The 8,715-nt window shown below is 43.1% G+C and overlaps 1 pseudogene; it reads left to right on the forward strand.

Moving 5' to 3' along the window:
- The first annotated feature begins 7,741 nt into the window (after window positions 1-7,741).
- LOC115933488 (uncharacterized) lies at window positions 7,742-7,860 on the forward strand (annotated as a pseudogene).
- Window positions 7,861-8,715: the final 855 nt, after the last annotated feature.

The following is an 8,715-nucleotide window of genomic DNA, read 5'->3' on the forward strand; positions in this document are numbered from 1 at the left end:
ATTTCATACTGATTTCTTCTAGATTGGCAAAAGTCTTCAGAACAAATGAAGCTGTAAATCCAGGGTTTCTCTCTCTCAGTTTTCACCTGCTCCAAAATTTTGATTTTTCCTTCTTAACTCTTCAGTGCTTTTACAAATATGTTTATGTTTGATTAATTCAAGCAGCTTTTATAGTGATGATTTAGCTGGATAAAAATCTGATTATTGACAAGTATTTTACATGTGTATTCAAATTTAATATATTCAATTCAATATATTTCAATTTATTTGAGTTACACACACATACATGTGAGCACATGCACACACACACACATAATACATTATATATTTCCACAGACTTCTGATGTCTATTGCTGTTAAGAATTGTATTGTCTGTCAAATTGCCGCTCCTCTATAGGTAATGTACTATATATCCGGCTCTATTCAGAACTTTTTGTCTTTGGGGTTTTGAATGTTAGTAAATGAGTCTAGATTTATTTTAAAAGTTATTCTCTTTATGATTAATTAAGCTCCTGAATCTGAAGATAATTCAGCCATTATCCCTTTGAATGTTTCTCCTCCTCCCTATTTTCTACATTCTTCTGTGCAAATCCAGTTCCATCTATATTGAACCTTCTTTTTAAATTCTCTTTATCTTTTAACCTCTATTTCCCATTCCATTCTCTTTCAAATTGTATTGATTTCAGATTAAGCTCTTCAACTTTAGCTCCATTTTATCAGTTCTCAACTAAGCTATATCCATCTTTTGTAATCTGTCTTAATGTCAGTGATTACATTTATTAGATATTCTAGAAGTCATAGGTGTTTTTTTTTAAAAAAAATACCTGGTTTTCCAATAAATTAGGACTTCTTTCTCATGCTTTTTTACTCCATCTTTAATTTATTTCACCATTTTAAACATAGCTATGTTATATATAACTTGTGACTGATAATCCTGTTTTCCAAAATTCTGATATCTAATTCTACTGACTCTTGCTCATGCCGACTTTGTAATTTTGAAATGCTAGTTTATGATCAACAAAGCTATTTCTGTTAGATCTCTTAGGATCACCCTAAATACACTGCTATGGTTTGAATGTTTGAGTCCTCTTCAAAAGGTACATTGAAACTCAATCCCTACCTAATACAAAAGTATTAAGAGGTGTAGCCTTTGGGAGGTGATTAGGGCATGAGAGATATTCCCTCATTAGGATTAGTGCTTTTATAAAAGAGCTAGAGGAAACTAGCTAGGTCGTTTTTGCCTCCTTTTGCAGTTTCACCATGTTAGAACAGTGTTAAAAGTATCATCTTAAAAGCAGAGACCAGGCTCCCATCAGACATTGAAATACCCAGTATCTTGATCTTGGACTTCCTACCCATCAGAAGTGTGAGAAAGAAATTGTTATTCTTTGCAGATTACCCAGCCTCAGGTAGTTTGTCATAGCAGCATGAACAATCTAAGACAGACATTTCATACTAATTTCTCCCCTTGGGATTCCCCAGACCATATATTATAAATATCAAATCATACCTACCTGAGGGATTTTTTTATTCTTTCTAATGCCTAGTTCAAGACAGAAATGTGTGTGTGTGTGTGTGTGTGTGTGTGTGTGTGTGCACGTGAATGTGTGAGTGGTTTCTTTTGTCTGCCCCTTCATTAAAGGTACTGATCCCTGGTACTGTATCTGGGTGCCTTAATTTTATCTCCTCCCCTTGTGAGTATTCAAATTCTTATTTTCTGTATGTGTATAACCACTTAAAATGTGTTTGTGTTTTAAGCTGTGTTACTATAAAAGAGTCAAAAAGTTAAAATGCAAACCCCTTTGTGTAGAAACTAATAAATGCTCCTATCACAGCCATAAATACAATGTCTATCAGTCTTATTACATCTCTCATCACTTTTTGATCACTAACTAGCAAATTACTTTCTTGCAAACGTAACTGTGCTTTTGAGAGGAGATTTATTATATATATATATATTTTTTTTTTTTTTTTTTTATTTAACAGCTGGGGAATTTTTCATGCTGCATAGTCTTCCATGAAAAGGAAGTCAGGAATGCTCTTTATATGGAGGGCAGCGCTCATATACTAATGTAATGGATGGAATAAACCTTCAGTGTGAGACATTGGAAAATGTTCTTAAATAATAAATTTTTGCATTTTAAACCCTTGTTAGCTCTGTTCATGCAATTTTTCTCTCTTTCTCTGGATCAAGCTGGACAGGTAATAAACTAGATACCTGTATTTTATCTGCCTCAGTTCAAAACATGTCCTGACATTATCCAGAGCATTCAATTTATCCTGAAAGTACAATCATGTGGCAAATGACACATGATGGCATTTTAATCAATGACAATGTTATGGGATCTTTGGGGTGTCGCTTTTATGGCTAGAAACTTCTGGCCAGTGGTGCCTTTGCCTGAGTTTTGCCTGGGCCCACTCGGCTCGTTCTGTCCATTTGGCCTGGCAGGTTACACTCAACTCATGCTACCAGCCTGGATCCCACACCTCCAAGGGAGACTGGAGTCAGGCACAGAGCAGTGAGGGGTGGGTGTGAGCGAGCATGGGGTCTGGCCACTCTGCAGTCAGACATGCCAGCTGCTGCCACGGGCAGACAGATTCAGGTGCCAGGATGGGCACCAGCTCTCTATGTGGCTGCAGCTGGACTAGGCACACTGCAAGCAGCTTCCCCGGCTGGCACCAGGGAATGTGGTGGTGCCCAGAAGCTTGGAGACACCAGGAACCATAGGGCCCCAAAGAGGGAGTCACAGCCCTGGCTCAGGGAGCTCCCAGGTCTGGGCTCCAAAAGGGCTGTAGCTCCTCTCTTCACCTGCAATGTGGTGAGCAAGGAGCATGTTTCAGCCCTGTTTCTGTTACAGCAACTCTTTTAGCCTTGCCATTCAGCAGGTCCCGAGATTTTGTCCTGTGACCAGGAAGAATGAATTATACAGACAAGCGGAGGTTGAGCAAGATGAAGAGGAGCTTTATTGAGCAATAGAACAGCTCAGAGAAGACCTGAAGTGGGCAGTTCCTGTCTGTAGCCAGGGTGTCCTCACAAGTGTTTAGCTTCTAGCAGACAGGGTAGCTCCTTTCTGCAGATAGGTCATGCCAACAAATTGTCAGTTGTCAGCAGAGAAAGTAGTTCCTCTCTGCACCTGGTCATCCCAGCAAGTGTTCAGTTATCAGCAGAGAGGGTAGCTCCTCAGCTGATCATCCTGTTGTCTGCAGCTCTCAGCAGAGAGGAGGCATAGAGTGTGTGGCTCCTCTCTGCAGGCAGGTCATCCCATTGTCTGCAGTTCTTAGGGGAGAGGGTAGCTCCTCCCTGCAGCTGGTCATCTCATTATCTCTCGATCCTCTTCTCTGCTCTGGCTGATCCAGGGGCTTTTATGGGCCTTATAGGAGAGGAAGTGTGCATGACTGGTCCATGGGCAGCCGGGGGTAAGCCCAGAAAAGGCACCACAAGTCCTCACTCCAGTCCATCTGCCTCCTGCCACCATCCATGGTGCTCAGGCTAATTGCACCAAGGGGCACCTTTAGGCCACTGCCAAGCCACCCTCAGCACCTCCCTCAGCTTTCCTCCAACACTTGTCAGTGCCCAAAGTCCAGGGCAGCCAAGGTGGCAGGGCCTGAGCATGTGCACACCAGCTGGGCTGTGATAGCGCCCAAGCTCAGCCCCAACTCTGCTCTGAGATCTGAGTAGGTGCTGGGAGTGTGGAGAGGCCATGCAGCAGGAGCAGGCACCTCTGAGCCTGCAAGGGCAGAGGGTGGCCTTCCTGAGCCCCCAAGAGTGCAGAAAGGCCCAGGTCTACAGCCCCAACTTGGGTGGCTGCATCTGTGCCCAGGGGTGTGGGACTCCTGCCCAAGAGCACAGGGAGGTCCAGGTTCACAGCTCTGATTTGGGCAGCTGCAGCCATGCCTGGGAGGGTGGCGCTGCTGCCTGCTTCTGGCTCCCATCAGCTCCATGGAGCATGCAGCCTCAGCCACATCCCCTCACAGCCTGTGGCAGGGGCTCCAGGCCCTTGCTGGGCACAGGCTGGCATTGGAGGCAGGGGTGACATCTCCACAAGCTCTCGCTGTGGTCCTGATGGTCAAGGGCAGCCCAGAACTCCCCCTTGCCCAGCTCGCAGCCCTGCAGGGGGAGGCAGTTGTGGGGGGGATCCTCCAGGAGCAGATCATGGGCCCCAGGCCCAGCTGTTGGGAGTGTCAGTCCTGGCAGTCACCCTGATGTGGGGTGGAATCTGGGGACACTGCCCCAGGTAGCCCTGCACAGAGCATCTTCCTGAGGTGCAGGAACCCAGTGCCCTCAGCAGGGTGGGCATGGCACCCTGAGTTTTGCTTGGGCCCACTCGGCTGTGCAGTCCAGGAACCTAGGGATCAACCCACTCTGTCTTCTGCTTCTGGCACATGTGTGCACCATCAGAGAGCCTAATAATGAAACAAAAACCTGCGGCTGATGCCCAAGCACACGTCTGGGGGTTTGGAAATCATTCTACCCCACTCATCATAGCTTGTGCCCATGTGCACCATCAGAGAGCCTAAAGACAGGCCAGCATTGTCTGCCACCACCGGCACCCACCTATATGTGCTACCTGGGGGCCTGAGGACTTGCCTTCCCAGCCTGTCACCAACACTCCCAGCAACCTGTGCATGCCACCTGGAAGCAGATGGATGCCCTGCAATAACTGCTACCACTGCCAACACAATGCATGCTACCCAGAGGCCCGAGGATCAGCACAAACACCTGGCCCACCACTGCCACTACCAGTACCCAAACAAGCTGCCTGAAGGTTTAAGAATCAGCCCATCTCAACTTGCTAACACCAGAGTCCATGTATGCTGCCTACTGGCCCAAAGACAGGAAAACATAGCCCACTACTGCCACCACTGATGCTCAAAGCCCAGCACATCTGACATCATTGTCCCCAGCAAAGCCTGAAGTCTACAATAACAACCACAGCCTAAGCCACTGAGAAAAAACACAAAAACTAATGACACTATGATATAGTTTGGATCTGTGTCCCCACCCAAATCTCATGTTAAATTGTAATCCTTAATGTTGAAGGTAGGGCCTGGTGGGAGACGATTTACTCACGGGGGTGCTTTCCAAGAATGGTTTAACACCATCCTCCGGGTGCTGCTCTCATAATAGTCAATAGTTATCATAAGATCTGTTTGTTTAAAAGTATGTAGCACCTTCTCCCTCTTTCTTGGTCATGCTCCTTCCATGTAAGATACCTGCTCCTTCTTTGCCTTCCTCCATAAGTAAAAGCTCCCTGAGTCCTCACCAGAAGCAGATGCTGTTATGCTTCCTGTACAGCCTGTGTAACTATGAGCTAATTGGTACCAAAGAGTGAGGCATTTTGATAAAGATACCTGAAAATGTGGAAGCAACTTTGGAACCGGGTAATGGACAGATGTTGGAAGAATGTGGAGGGCTCAGAAGACAAGAAGATGAGGGAAAGTTTGGACCTTCCTAGAGATTTGTTAAATCTTTGTGAGCAAAATGCTGAAAGTACTATGGATAATGAAGTCCAGGCTGAGGAGGTCTCAGATGGAAAAGAGGAATTTATTGGGAACTGGAGTAAAGGTCACCTTTGTTACACCTTGGCAAAGAGCTTTGTTGGATTGTGCCCCTGTCCAGGAATCTGTGGAACTTTGATCTTGAGAGAGATGACTTAGAGTATGTGGCAGAAAAAATTTCTAAGCAACAAAGCATTCAAGATGCAGCCTGTGCTCATATTCATGGGCAAAAAAAAAAAAAAAAAAAAAAAAAAAAAAAAAAAAAAATGACCTGAAACTGGAACTTATATCTAAAAGGGAAGCAGAGCATAAAAGTTTGAAAAATTTGCAGCCTGGCCATGTGGTAGAAAAGGAAAGCCCATTTTCAGGGAGGCATTCAAGCAGGCTGCAGAAATATGCATAAGTAAAAAGAAACCAAGTGCTAATACCGAAGACAATGGGGAAAAAAATCTCAAAGGCATTTCAGAGACCTTCACAGTAGCCCCTTCCATCACAAGTCCAGAAGCCTAGGAGGGAAGAATGGTTTTGTGAGCCAGGCTCAGGGCCCTGCTGCCCTGCACAGCCTGGGGACACTGCTGTCTGCATCCCAGCTGCTCTAGCTCCATCCCTGGTTCAAAGTGGCTCAGGTATAGCTCAGGCCACTGCTTCAGAGAGTGCAATATGGGGTTGGAGCCTCGCATAGTTCCCACTGGGACACTGCCTAGTGGAGCTGTAAGAACAGGGCCACCATCCTCCAGATTCTGGTATTCTAGGGCTGCCAGCAGCTTGCATCCTGTGCCTGGAAAAGCCATAGGAACTCAATGCCAGCCTGTGAGAACAGTGGGGGCTGAACTCTCCAAAGCCACAGGGGCAGAGCTGTCGAAGGCCTTGGGAGCCCAACTCTTGCATCAGTGTGCCCTGGATGTGGAACATGGAGTCAAAGGAGATTATTCTGGAGCTTTAAGACTGAATGACTTCCTTGCTGTGTTTCACACTTCCATGGGGCCTGTAGCACTTTTCCTTTGGCCAATTTCCTACTGCCTGTACCCCCGTTGTATGATGGAAGTAACTTGTTTTTGACTTTACAGGTTCATAGGTGGAAGGGACTAGCCTCGTCTTAAATGTGACTTTGGACTTTGGACTTTCAAGTTAATGTTGGAATGAGTAAAGACTTTGGGGGACTGTTGGGAAGGCATAATTGTATTTTGCCATGTGAGAAGGACATGAGATTTGCAAGGGGCCAGGGATGGAATGCTATGGTGTGGATTTGTGTCCCCGCCCAAATCTCATGTCGAATTGTAATCTCCAATGTTGGAGGTGGGACCTAGTGAGAGGTGATTGAATTATGAGGGTGGTTTCTCATGAATGGTTTAACACCATCCCCCTGGGTGCTGTTCTCATGATAGTAAATATTATCATGAGATATGGTTGTTAAAAGAGTGTAGCAACTCCCCACTCTCTCTCGGTCCTGCTCTTGCTATGTAAGATGGCTGCTTCTGTTTTGCCTTCCTCCATGAGTAAAATCTCCCTGAAGCCTCACCAGAAGCAGAGGTTGCCATGCTTCCTGTACAGCCTGTGGAACCATGAGCCAATTAAAAGTCTTTTTTAAATAAATTACGCAGTCTTAGGTATTTCTTTCTAGCAGTGTAAGAATGGACTAATACTCACTGATTACAACTGAAGAACTCCTAGGTAGACCACACTACTGCAAGCACCCAAAATCAAAGCTAAAGTGCCCTATCCAACTAACACTATAGTTACATGCACACACACAAAAATTCTTTCCTTACAAAAGTGAATCTTAAAAAAAATGAAAAAAAGAGACTGTCACACCAAATGTGCAGATACCAATGTAAGGAAGCAAGAAGTGTGAAAAAGCAAGAAAACATGACATCTCCAAAGTAACACAGTAATTCTACAGCAACAGATTCCAATGAAAAAGAAATTTATGAAATGCCTGAAAAAGAATTTCAAATAATATTATTAAAGAAGTTCAGTGAGATACAAGAGAACACAGATAAATAATACAAAAAAAAACCCAGAAAATCAATTCAGAATCTAAATGAGAAATTCAACAAAGAGATATCATTAAAAAAAAAGAAAAGAAACAGAAAACTTGGAACTGAATAATTCAGTGAAAGAAATAAAAAACACAATAGAGTTTCAACAATAGACTAGGTTAAGCAGAAGAAATAACTTCAGAACTTGAAGACAGGCTTTTGAAAATAATTCAGTCAGACCAAAAAAATAATAATAATTTTTAGTCTATGGCCATACCACCCTGAATGCATCCAATTTCATTGGATCTTGGAAGCTAAGCAGGGTCAGGCCTGGTTAGTACTTGGATGAGAGACCTCCTGGGAATATTGGGTGCTGTAGGAAAAAAAAAAAATTCTGAAAGATGAAGAAACCCTTTGTGATCAATGTGACACCATTAAATGGTCAAATATTCAAATTTTAGGTGTTCTAGAAAGAGAAGAGAGAAGAGATAAGCAAATGCAAATAAAACCTATTTAACAAAGTAATTGCCGAAAACTCTCCAAGTTTCACAAAAGATTTAGACATCTAGATACAGGAAGCTCAAATATTCTCAAATAAATAAAAGCCAAAAAGGTATTCTCCAAGATATATTATAGTTAAACTACTAAAAGTTTAAAACAAAGAAAGAATTCTAAAAATAGCAAGAGAAAAGCATCAAGTCACATCTAAGGGAGCATCTGTCAGATTAAGGGTAGATTTCTCAGCAGAAATCTTACAGGTCAGGAGAGAATAGAATGCTATGTTCAAAATGCTGAAAGAAAAATACTGCTAACCAAGAAACCACCCTCATAATTCAATCACCTTTCACTAGGTCCCACCTCCAACACTGGAGATTACAATTCGACATGAGATTTGGGTGGGGACACAAATCCAAAAAAGGAGGAAAGGATATACAAAACAACTAGGAAACAGTTAACAAAATGGCAGGAATAAGTTCTCATCTGTCAGTAATAACTTTTAATGTAAACAAATTAAATTTCCACTTAAAAGATGTAGACTGGCTGATAAGATTTTTTAATCATCCAACTATGGGCTTCCTATAAGAAACTCACTTCACCTATACAATAAATATAGACTGAAAGTGGAGAGATAGAAAAAGATATTTCATGCAAATTGAAACCAAAGGTGGACAGGAGTAACTATACTTATGTCAGATTAAACAGACTTTAAGTCATAAATATTATAGTAAAAAGAGAC

The sequence above is a fragment of the Gorilla gorilla genome, chromosome 9 (assembly GCF_029281585.2).
Source record: "Gorilla gorilla gorilla isolate KB3781 chromosome 9, NHGRI_mGorGor1-v2.1_pri, whole genome shotgun sequence".
NCBI classification, from domain to species: Eukaryota; Metazoa; Chordata; class Mammalia; order Primates; family Hominidae; genus Gorilla; species Gorilla gorilla.